This window comes from Condylura cristata, unplaced genomic scaffold, assembly GCF_000260355.1.
Source record: "Condylura cristata isolate star-nosed mole 26May11 unplaced genomic scaffold, ConCri1.0 scaffold00004, whole genome shotgun sequence".
NCBI classification, from domain to species: Eukaryota; Metazoa; Chordata; class Mammalia; order Eulipotyphla; family Talpidae; genus Condylura; species Condylura cristata.
The window spans coordinates 25,630,107-25,643,110 of NW_004567105.1; the positions used below are offsets into that span (position 1 = coordinate 25,630,107).

General features: G+C 33.1%; 1 protein-coding gene across 3 annotated transcripts in view; it reads right to left on the reverse strand.

Moving 5' to 3' along the window:
* Window positions 1-13,004, reverse strand: part of SYT1 (synaptotagmin I) — a 451,270-nt gene that overhangs the window by 307,547 nt on the left and 130,719 nt on the right. The window lies entirely within an intron of this gene.

Genomic DNA, 13,004 nt, shown 5'->3' on the forward strand with positions numbered 1-13,004 from the left:
ATGAGTTCGATTCCCACCTGCCCCGGAGGAGATCCACATGGCGAGGCAGACCTCTCCTGGCCTGTCCGCTGCTCCCCTCAGCAGTGTACTTAATCGATCTGCCTGTTCTGTTCCCCACTCTGTCTCTGGTGAAGCCTTTCACTGTCCCTGAGCCTCTGGCCTGTACCCCAGTTCTGTATGAATAAATAAATCTTAAAAAAAAAAATGCAAAGATCATATTCCTCTATTTTAGGAACTTTACAGTTTTATGTCCTACATTTAATGGTTTACCATTTTGAATTAATTTTTGTGAATGGTATTAGTTAAGGATCTAGTTTTACCTTTTACATGTGAATATCCAATTATCCCAGTGTCATTTATTGAACAGGCCACCTTTTCTCCATTGATTATTTATTTTTAATTCTTTTTTAAATGTTAGTTGATCATATGTATATTAATATTTTATACACACACATATATAATGTATATATATATATAATGTAATGTATATTATATGTGTGTGTGTGTGCATATATAATGTATGGGTTTGTTTCTAGGCTCTTGATTCTGTCCCATTGGTGTGTTTGTATTTTTTTTGTTGTTGTTAATAGAAATGCCATACTGTTTTGATGAATATTGCCTTAAAATACAGTCAAAGTCAGAAATGGAATCCCTCTTACTTTGTTCTTTCTGGGCATACTTTTTAAGTAATCCATACATACTATTTTATTTTTCAAAGTCATATTTTAACATAATATGTTATACATAGTTGCCAATTGTCAGAGACAAATCAATGTTGTAATATAACTTCATACTAATATAGTACATAGGAGATCTAGCTAGCCAGCTAGCCAGCTAGATAGATAGATACACCTCTCTTACATCTCTTTCTCTTGCTTGCTTGCTGTTTCTCTGTCTCAAGTGGAGGCTTTACGAAAAAAATTGCTTTTCATCACCACTTAAAAAGTATAACTTTCTCTTTAAAGAGTAAGATAATTAACCCCTTCCAAAGACTTAATATCAAGAATTGCTTTAATGTAATAAAGGTGTCGAGAATTTGTGATTTGGTTTGATAGGTTAGCAACTCATATATGAACATTTCCATAGTGCTAGAGATAAGTTTTACATAAATATATGTCTTTTTCATATTTAGTTGAGAAAACTTACATGGAGTGAAAACCAAGAACTAATGAAACTCTTTAAAATTGGTTCATAATGTTACTCTGTTTTAAGAGTTCTTACAGTGGTCTATTTTCAACAAAACTGTTACAATGCCAGTTGCTCTAGAGCTTGACTCATGTAGGTACTCAGCAGAAAAGATCCGAAGTGACAGTTATTTTTCCAAAGCTACATTTATTGCATCTGTTCAGTTGTTAAGCCTCCAAGGTCTGCTTTCATTTTATTCCTGCTTGAAAACTCAACTGTTTTCTAGTAAAATTCATTAGAAAAAGGAATATAAAAATGCACATAGAATTGCTTGGCTGCCTCTTAAAATACAACTTTGAGACACAATCAGTTTTACAGAAGATTTCTATAGATAGTTTCAGCATAGTGATACTTCTTATTAAAACAAAAATTACAAGAGTCTATGTGCATACCAAAAGTATGGAAAAAATACAAGAGAAAATGAAGAGAATACTTGACATTAATATATTGTATGTTTTCACTTAACAAAGGACTGGCTTCCCAAAGGGCTGCAGTGAAAGAATTAAACAGTTCTTGTGACTTATGAGCCATCTGCAGGGATTTGATTTCATTTTGGTTTTGCATACATATCTATCACAAGGATAAATGGACAAGTCTGTTCTGCAGGGGACAAACAGGTATTGTTAACCTATATGCTGAGTATGGATATGTATAGTATAATTCTGGTAACTAATTTCTATCTCATGCATGTGTAAGCACCTTTATTTTTTTAGAGGAAAAGGCAAAAATAGCAAAGGATGAAAAAAAATAGCAAAGGATGATTTTACAACTTTGTCATGTCATTTATCTGGCTTTTCAGTAATGAAATTGTTATTGGTAAGGCTGACTCAGATGGTTTGCTGTTTTCAAGATTCAGTACTTTTATGTGTTTATAGAATTGTTAAAAAAAAGTAACATGAATCTGCTTAGAAGTGTTTACATATTTTCCACAAAACATTACATTCATTCATAGTCACTAAAGCTGATGACTTTCATGATTTTGTTTTTCTTTGTTTTAATCTAGTGTTAGAAGCAAAGTGACATGGAGGAAAGAAAAAAAAATCTGAGATTTAGCGATTACTATTGCTCAACAGTGCCTGGAAATCAAGCTGCTATTTTGTAGACCCAAGCACAATCCTCTTTGCAGAAATAGGAGAAGTACCATATACCTTAAGCATCATGAATACTACAAGTCCTTGGCCTTTCTTACTTTTTTAGGGGGGAGGAAACTATTGTATTCATTTTAATGGTGGTTATTTGAAAATGCACAGCAAGGTTTTATTTTTTAAATGGTACAAGCACTCAAGAATGACAAAAAACTCACATGTATATCCAGAGTTTGCTTTTAATATCTCAAGTATATCATTTGCATGAAATGCCAAGCCTTCTCCAATAAGTCCTTTAGTACATACTATTACTTTAGCCGCAAGTAGACTAAGGATGGCCAGAGTATCCCTATTCCAACTCTGAAAAATACTGATAAACTCAGAAAGCCTTGCTTGGATTCCCCCAGATTGAAATGCCAAAACTTGTGGTTAAAACACAGTTAGAGAGCTGATGTGCCATTTCCACACATTTATCACTAATCCTATGGGGTTTTGTTAGACATCTTTGGCTTAAAATCTTATTCTCGGAACAGCAGTCAGCAAGCAGAGATTACTTAAAAACAGATGCTATCCAGGTCATTAGTGACCGAATGTAAGTTTTCCAATACAAAAATAGAGCAGTGTATGACAGCTAAATGCATTGCAGGATTCTGGATTAGATCCTGGACCAATGGACAGAAACAGCTGTTAAGAACATTGTTGTTACAATGGATGAAATTTGAATATGTACTATGAGTTAGATAATGGTTTTATAACAATGGTAAATTGCCTGTGGTAGAGAACTGTTCTGTATAATGTAACAGAATGTCCTGTTTTTAGGAAATGCATTAAAATATGTGCTAAGTATTTTGGATAAGGCACACCATGGTTCCAACTTATTCTCAACGGCTCAGAAGAATATATGTATGTACTCTGTGTGGATATATAGAGATATACCCATATATAATATGAAAATATAATGAATAATGTGTATTTGTATTTATAATTCTATATGTATTACAGGAGAGATAAAAGAGAACATGAAATAAGACAAAATGGAAACAATTGGTTAATTCAGTAAAGAGGATATGATAACTTATACTATCATTGCAACTTTCCATAAGCTTGAAATGACAAAACAGATGTTGTCAATAATGTGCCATTATAAATATCACTACAAAATATTAAAATTGTGCCATTTTCGAGGATGTGGTGAAAAAGGAACTCTCCTGCACTGCTGGTGGGAATGCAAACTAGTACAACCACTATGGAAAACTGTTTGGAGGTTCCTCAAACTGCTAAACATGGAGCTTCCCTACAACCCATCAATCCCACTCCTAGGTATCTACCCAAAAGACACAAAAATACTGATTGAAAAAGATACCTGTACCCCCATGTTTATTGCTGCTTTATTTACAATTGGAAAAACATGGAAGCAGCCCAGATGCCCAAAAGTAGATGACTGGATAAAAAAGATGTGGTACATATATACAATGGAATATTACTCAGCAACCAAAAAAGAGAAACACATGTCTTTTGCAGCAACTTGGATGGAACTGGAAAAGATCATGCTTAGTGAGATAAGCCAGAAAGAGAAAGAAAAATACCGGATGGTTTGACTCATAGCAGGAGTATAATGGACCAGGTGGAAAATAACAAAAATAATGAACAACCATATACCAGAGACATTTTGTGGGGGTGGAGTGGGGAATGGGATCAAAAACGGGGTGGGGGGAGGGAAATGCACGGGATTATGGTGATGGCACATGGGTGACTTGGTGATGGGAAACCCGCGGGGATTACAATTGAGATGGAATAAAAAATGTACGAAATGATGTAAAAATAAACTTTTGTAATAAACAAAAAAAAATTGTGCCATTTTTAGTACCTTTACAAAATATTACATGGTATTGTGGCTTTTTGATCATTAGTTACTAAATACTTTATGCTGAATATAACAGTAAAAGATAATGATAGATAATCTTTTGTTATCTGAAAAACTATTGGTATTAGGGAATAAAAGGAAAATAACTGGTAAAGTAAATGAATGTTCTATGAATTAACGTGTCACTATATATCTGGTGGTATTGCTGGTGGAAACAGTTTGAAAGGCAATAACGAATTATGAACTTTTGTTAAAAGGAAGGTGCAAAAGACTGCGACTTATTATTTATGGCAAAGGTATTTTTCTTTTGAAAAGCACTTAGGACGATTCATTCTACATGCCTATTCTCATTTCGATAGAAGCAAATATTTATCAACAAAGATAAAAACAGCAGCAGGGACAAAAGGTGTACTAGTTTTTTCTGTTGTGACACTTCATTGAATCAAGACATACTAAAACATTTGGTAGTAGTCGGAGTTACAATAATCACCATTTGATTTCAGTCATGTGTAACCATTTCAGTGTATACGAAATATCTTTTAGTACTGGGCAGATAATACAACAGAATGACACAAAGGAAACCAGTTTGCACCTTGAAAAGGAGAATGGGAATTCATTAAATGGAAAGGTTTTGGAATTTGATTGTGACTAAGTGAAGTAAGGCCACCATCAACACATGGAGAAATAAAACTAAAAACAAAGGCATAGCACAGAGTCACAATGAGTACACGTAAGTGAGAAGAACCAGCAGGAATATGAGTGACAGTAGCAAAATTATGTCTCCAGTAGTGTCTGTTGGCCTTTGACCCCTAGAATAGCACCTGTCACATAAATAAATGTTTGCTGAATGAATAATATTGTATATTGACAAAAGTGAAGTTTATTGTCATTAAGTCTCATCTGCCTTTGCTTCTATTTAGAGTGTGACCTTAGGCAAATCAATTAATCTGGTTAGGCCTCAACTCTATTAGCTGTGAAAGAAGAGTGTAGGGAAGGAAAGTCCTCCAAAAGACCTTGCAGCTCTATATATTTCTGGATATGGTTCTGTTTATTGAAATGGGCAATTGTTAACATTTTTTAAGAAGTTTTAAATGAAGAGAAATGGGAAAAAATAGAAAAGCTAATAGAAAGGCAATGCATTGACTAAAGTATTGTAAGATAAACCCCACTATAAGAGACTTTAATATCGAAGCGAAATGCAAAAAGTAGCTAGGGTTTGGGATGAATGAAGTGGCATTTATGAGTGCAGCTGATACAAGGATACAGATGTAGATGTTTTCAGTGTTCCTTTTATTATTATCAGAGTGGCTCTTTATACTCCTTGCTTCTGGACATAGAAAACACAAGAGAACAGAAATAGAGAATGTTCAAAAGAATCCATGAGGGGAATTTATATATATATATTAACTACAAGGTCAGAGAGTTGCCACTGCCCATTTTAAGGGAAAGAAAACTGAGGAAATTGTTAGGATCTGTATTTAATTCTATGAAGAGCTATTTAATTCAAGACCTGCCAGGTACAATTGCTGTCACTTCCATGGATCCTTTTATAATCAAAACTGGCTACCTTTTGTGTTTTCTTTCCAACAAGTATATTGAGCACTTACATTCTGTAACACATAATTTAATCCCTTACTTACCAGTGATGTCCTTTTTCCTCAGCTTGATACTAATGTGTCTATGTGTTCTGTATTTGTTTCTCTAAAATACAGTGGTACTTCAGATGAGTTAGATACTCAAAAAAACACTTACCAGTCAGTGGGGATGGATAGGATATATTTGGATCTCAGAAGATGAATAGAAAAGGTGATTGGCAGCCACCAAAATTGATTTATTGACCCTAAAGTATGGTCAATGTTCTAAGAATTCTCTAGGCTCCTGCCTTGATTTCTTCTCATCCTTTTATTCCCCTAAGCATTTTTGGGAAGAGTGACTTGGGACCCGTGACACAGAGGTCAATGTCACACTATTTTTTAACTATAAAGGTCCAATTATGTATTCTTAAAGGCACCAGGAAATTTGACTTCAAGTAAGCTTGCTATTTGAATTTTCCCTTTCTCAGGAGCAAATTTCTCAGTTTTTTTTTCCTCCTAGAAATGCCTACTACTTATAAATTCTGTGTTTAAACTGTGATCACTACTGTTAATACCCCTATCACAAGTTGGGGGTTAGTGGTGGTGGAATTAATGTCTCTATTTGAGGAAGGGGTACAATGTAAGAGGAGATAAATCACTAAAGAATTGGTTCATTTTCAGAAGAAGAGGTTGACTTCTATACAGATTATATACTCTAACAATTAGAATATGGATATTTAGATAAAATAGGTATTTACATAATCTTAGACATTGTAAGATCCAGAAATCAACCAAATAGCTTTATAAAGAAATCCAAGAAGGTAATAATAACTCTGCTTATTTCCTAACAGGGCAGAAAATGCTAATGGAATGACAAGAAGTTGATTTGGCTTTCCCAAAACATTGATTTTAGGTGGAAAGGGGGGGCATCAATTACCAAAAAAAATTAAAGATAAAGATAAGAAACTGATTTATTTAAATCTTGATTTGAAGCAGAGTCTCAGCAAAGTGTCACTCAAAAACTAAATAGCTGTTGGGATATGACATTCGAGCTTTATAGTTCTAGGTTGCTTTGCTGCGTTCTCATTTCCAAGTCCGGTTTGTAGCAAGGAGGGTGCCAAACTGGAAGTTCATGGTCAACCAACTCAAAAACATTCCCAGAAGGAGTAATCTTCGGTATCAGTGTGTGGGGCAGCTATAAAAATACAATAGAATTTAACCATTTCTCATGTTATATTTGTCCTAAAGCCAATATATATATGTTTGTGTGTGTATATAATACATACATACATACATATATATACATATACACACACACACTTTTTTATATAAAACATGTATATATTTACTTTTAAATATATATAAGTATATATATATATATTTACTTTTTTAAGATACCAGTTTATGACTAAGTTAAAAGAATAAAGGAAAATAACAGTACAGAATTGGACACAGAGATCCTCAATCTTTATAGTCAAATGAAGGCTGTAAAATATCATTTAAAGCATTCTTTTGGGGGGTTATTTGCCTAATTTTAAAGAAGCATGACTTAGAGGAATAATTACAATGCTATTTAATAAGTGCTCCTCAATGGAACACCTGTTTACCATTTTCATCTTCATAAGGACATGGTGGAATAGGTGTTAAATATCTCTATATTTACAATATAAGCAAACTCAGACACTGCATTTTTGAAGTAAGTAGTGAAGCTAGGATCTAAATTCAACTCTGTCTTGATCCTGTTTTTCCTTTGCACTGGTCTTTGTATGCTGGAATGTACTTTGAAAAGGCAGAGAATCTGTTCTCCATTTCTCTACTACTCATTAGATGTGCATTGTGTGAATCAATTCAAATAAATTTTCTGTATCTAAATTTCTCCCTCTGACAAGGGGGATATAACACAATATTTATCCTCAGGTAAAGGAATAGGTTAACTGATTTGTTGAGGAATATTTGATTTCTAAATGTAATTGAATACATCACATTTTTGATGAATAAAAGCTTAAAAACCTTTTCAAGAAATGCTCAACATATTGCTTTTAAAATAATAACCACTACTTCTAGACCTTCAGCCTCAGTATTGTAATGGCCATATTAAACAAAAATTCAAAGTCAACATAATAATTTCACTTATATCTAACTATGAAGATTTAATAGTGAGGCAGTTGTCATAATTTTTAACTGAGTAGCTACTTCTACAATAGCTATTCTGTATAGTTTACAAAGGTCAGAAACAAAACATACTAGTCATGGGCTCTACAGATACATGTTTTCTAAAGAGTCTACAAAATTAAAGTGAATTACTCAGGTAAGAGCCAAATGCTAGTTGATGGCTAGAAGGTTATATATTAAGACTTGGACCCTCCCTGGTGATGCAACGGGTTAAAGTACAGCACTAAGAAGCTAAAGCCACTTCAGCATGAGTTTGATCCCCACCTGCCTGGGAGGAGACCACAACCACATGGTGCGGCAGACCTCTCCTGACCTGCCCGCTGCTCCCCTCAGCAGTGTACTTCAGCAGTGGCCTGTTTTGCTCCCCGCTCTGTCTCTGGTGAATCTTCTCACTGCCCCTGCACCTCCGGCCTGTACCCCAGTTCCATATGCACAAATAAATAAATCTTAAAAACAAAAAACTAGATATATGATGACTTGAAACCTTGAATTCCATGTTAACTCAAATAGCCCAATCTCAAATCTCTTAATGGACTTCTTTTGTCCTAAAAGCTTTAGCTAAAAGTAGAAATAAACACTTTAGATAAGACACTTTTAAAAATTCTTAGAATTTAGATATGTAGTTCTTAGATTAGATGTGTGGAATAAGACTTCCATTATGAAATTGAGTGCATATGAAGTCACAACATTAGATTCTAGATGCCCCATGAATGGGTGAAAATAAATTAATAAACAGAAAAGGCCAGAGGGGATAAGATTCTAAGAAAGGTCCTTATCATATGTTAAGACCAACTGTCTAATATGGATAAAACTTATTTTTCTTACAATGATCATAAGTGCAACACTGGAAAATCATACATTAATAATTTATTCAGAGAATCAGAACATGCTTTAAAAAACCTGCGTATATGTTAAAAGGAAAGAGAATATTCATCCAATTACATGGGGAAAGTGGAGCTAATGCATCATAAATTTTTCAGTAGAGAAAGCATTTGGGAGTTCTAGCATTGGAGATTTGGGAGAGAATTCAATACAATTTCATGCTATTTTCCTTGTGTTTGAGAAAGACAATCATTTCACCAATGAAGTAATATAGTAAATAGATAAAAGCAGATCAAGTAAGATGGTAACATGGGTGAACAGTTTTCTCAGCTTCCACTCTTTGATCCTTCAGGTGTCTAATGTGAATGGAAATTAATTTTCACTAACAAAAATAATATGATCAAGATTGAGTGTTTAGAACTAATTCCTTAGTACAGGCAAGTTTCCTTAGAGGTAGGACTCTAGACAGAGGTTATAAGGAACTGAATTTTTTTCTTTCTCATAAAAAAACTCAGCAGAAGACACCGACCTACTATCTGAAGTTAAAATTCTTTTGCAATTACACACTAATTCAAGTGAATTTTTACTGTATTTCATAGTATTAGTGTTGTATTTGCCATAGAATTCTCACTGTTGTAATCTTACTTGTAGTTTCAGATTTTGTCACTTGAAAACAAACTATTATCATCACTTCCATCTCTTTGATATAGGGGAGAATCAGAAAATAATCATATAATTCACTCTAACAAATTTTAATGGTGTTTATGTAATAGCATCTACCACATGTGAATTTTTAATTTTGCTAACAATCATTACATGAGCTAAAATGTGAACATGATGAAATCATTTAACTGCTAATTATATTAAGAATAGTAAGCTTGATTGGCAGAGGTTGGTGGGAAATACAGACCCTTTATCTATGTGCATACAAATCCCTGAGTTGTCAGTACAATGGAAATAACCCCAAGTGAAGACGTAGTTCATCTCTCTACATAGGCAAATCTGAGTAAATGTTACTTTCTACATAGTAGTATTCTAGGAATTCTGCGGAATAAATACACGTAGGAAAAAGGTACCTACTTGTATTGCTATCGCAGCACTTACTACTTTAATATGAAGTTTGTTTTTGTTACTGACTCCATAATGGAAGCACTATAAGAGACACTATCTCGTTAACCATGAATTCACAGTTCATTGTACATTGCCTGGCATTTAAGAGATTCTAAAGACATGTCTGGTGAACTACACTCTTTAATAATTCAGTATCTCTGCTTTATCTATTATACCATTTTCTCTTTATAAATACACTTCCTTAACTTGGTGATGCCATTGAATGATAGGGCAATGGTTCATATGTTACCAGTGTTCTTGGCTTTTCTTTCACTTACCCAGTAGAGTTTGGTTGTTATGTAGGGCATGGACATAATTTTCAGTTATTTCCCATGGTATTTATCTATCTTTATAACCTGCCTATTTCCATTATAACCTGCCTAGGTATAACTTGTATAATTAAATTTTGTACTATCAATAGAAAAGGAGTGCAAGAGACATCCATATGGATTAATAACAGGCATTTTCCATGGTCAACAATTCCAAAAGCAGGACACCATATGTCACATTCTATAGCATTCCATTTTTTCTCTCTTCCAGTCAGGTAACTACCACTCCTCAAGCCTTAGCCTTTTGTCCATTACCTATGTATTATTTCCTTTAGGCATATGTGTAAGAGTCTAGTTAATTCTGTCACATGTTTGGAAACTAGCAAGGAAAATGTAGGTGCCAGTATACTTCTAAACAAAATAGAACTGTTGAAATTACATTACCTGCATGCTAAATTTAAAGATAAAGCAGTATACACTATTTTTCTTCTTTCTTTTATCCTGTGAAGACTTCACCAAAGCAAAAGATAACCATGTGTTCATAGTATTTAGTATAGTTTGGGCAAGGTACTTGCCAGATGAAAGATCTCAAGTAATTTCTGCTCTGAAAACATTTTAATACAGAAGACAGTGGGATACAGAAAGATGAAGATACTTGCAACTCTTTCACAGGCAGACTATATGAGTTCTGTATCCATATAAATGCAAACCCAATGGAGTAGTAAAAACCCTAGTGGCATATGCTTCTTGGAGGATGGACATTCCTTGGGTGAGTTTTGATAAGAAGTCTCTGAGGGACCAGTTATGGAAGGGGGAAGCACTGGCTTGTTTGTCTTCTAGATATTTAGGTGGGAGAAAAAAATAGGAATGGGAGGATGAGAGAAATAAAATTGGGCGATTAATAGAGCAAAACCATTAGGACATATTTTTTGATCAGGTAAAGTTTTATTTAACTTTGTGCTTCAGAAATACTCAAATATAACAAAAATTGTGAAGAAAAAATTTTAGTGTTTATATTGTGTTTAAGTGTTTATAGTGTTTTTTTGTTTCTATGAAAGTGTTTTTAACACTAAAACTCATGACATGTTTAAAAAGAAAATTTGATAGAGATTGTACTATATGACATTGGTATTCCACCCAAGAGGTAAAATAAATTTAAGCATAGAGCGTGGAGCAAATTTGGCATAAAAATTAAACACAATGACAATTTTACTGCACAGGGCATTAGAAACATAACATTTAGTTAAGGTTACTACTCAAATACTGAGTGAAAAAGAACACTACTTGACAACACAATTGGTAATAAATTTATCTTACAAATATTACCATAGGCCTTATTAAAGGAACATTTATTAGATCTATAATTAATTAACTAACTTGTAATTACCATGTAGTCTCTGATGTTCACATTCAACACATCTATATAAATAAAACTTCGTCCTAGGCTCATTAGCTAGAGAATAGCATTCCATGCATGGACAATATTTTAATTTCACTAATTTCACAAGAGAAGCTAAATTATTCACAAAGTCAGAAGCTGTAAATGTTTCTAATTCTAATCATGGATAATAGAGTGAAGACAGAGGTCTGCTTTGGTTTCATATTCTACTACTAAAACGTTCCTGTTGCTCAGTTTTGAATGATTTAAAGACACAATTTCTCCAGTTCTACAACTTTTTATTAAAAAAATGGTCAGTTTTAAAAACTTAATTGCACAATAAATACACTAGTACAGTATGTAGATTAAAAAAGAAAACAGTTTGCACTGTCATTGCTAATGTATGGAATAATTTTCTGAGTCTTATGTATGTAAAGTATGTAATGTATTAACAGTATGTAAATGTATTAACAAAGGTTATACAACTAAATAATCTGTACTCTAATACACAAGGATGGGATAGTGAAAAGTTTGAAAGCAATAAATGTCCACAAATGCGAAATTATTCTACTACATTGTGAGACATCAAAAGCTAAGTCAGATTGTACAGATTCCTGATTGAGAATAATATTCCAACCATTGCATAAGGGAACAGAAATATTTTTGTGATTACTGCTAACCTAAAAGAATGCTTTGAAATAATGTTATTAGATAATCTACTAGTATTATTCTATGCTGAATGGTAGGAACTCTAATATAAACTTTCTATTATTCATAGTTCAACTGCTATAATGCTATTAAGACAAGGTCAATGGGAAGGTACAGTTTTTAGTTATGGAAAAACATGAAATCTTCATCCTATTACAAATCAGCATGCTTATAAATTTATCAATTCCTAATACCATGCTCAAAAATAGGTATATTTTAGACCAAGATAAGACTGTATTATAGATCATTTACAAATTATACCAAAAGGTTAATACTATGTTACCTTTCTTTTGGGCTTATTCATATAGACTCAATTTTTTTTTAACCCAACAAAAATATACTAAGTCTACTATTTACAAGATATAGATCTAACAGTCATGAATACAAAGGCTTATGGCAAAAACATGTATTTTAACTCTTTATGGTGCTTACAATCTCTGCAACACACACACTATGTTATAATTTTCTCAGTGGAAAAAATCTTTGAACAGTCATCATCTCCATTCATAACAGTTTATTTCTGTGTTTTTGGGTTTTGAAACTCTAAAGTATTAGGCTGGCTGGGGCAGGCATTATATTGCAATATTTACACTTAATAACTTAGAAGTAAAAGAAGAAGAAAAGATTAAACTTTAAAGTATATTTTTACAGTGGCATAAATAAATGCCCTTTGAGTTTCTCTAACAGTTTTTTTTTTAATTGAGAAATTTCTGAGATGTTAAAATTAAGAGTTTCTACACTAAAACTTGAATAAGAAAGCAATAATCTTATCTTTTGGATTTGGTAATATTTAACATGCCTCTTTTATACTGATCAAATATGAAGGCCTTTATTGAT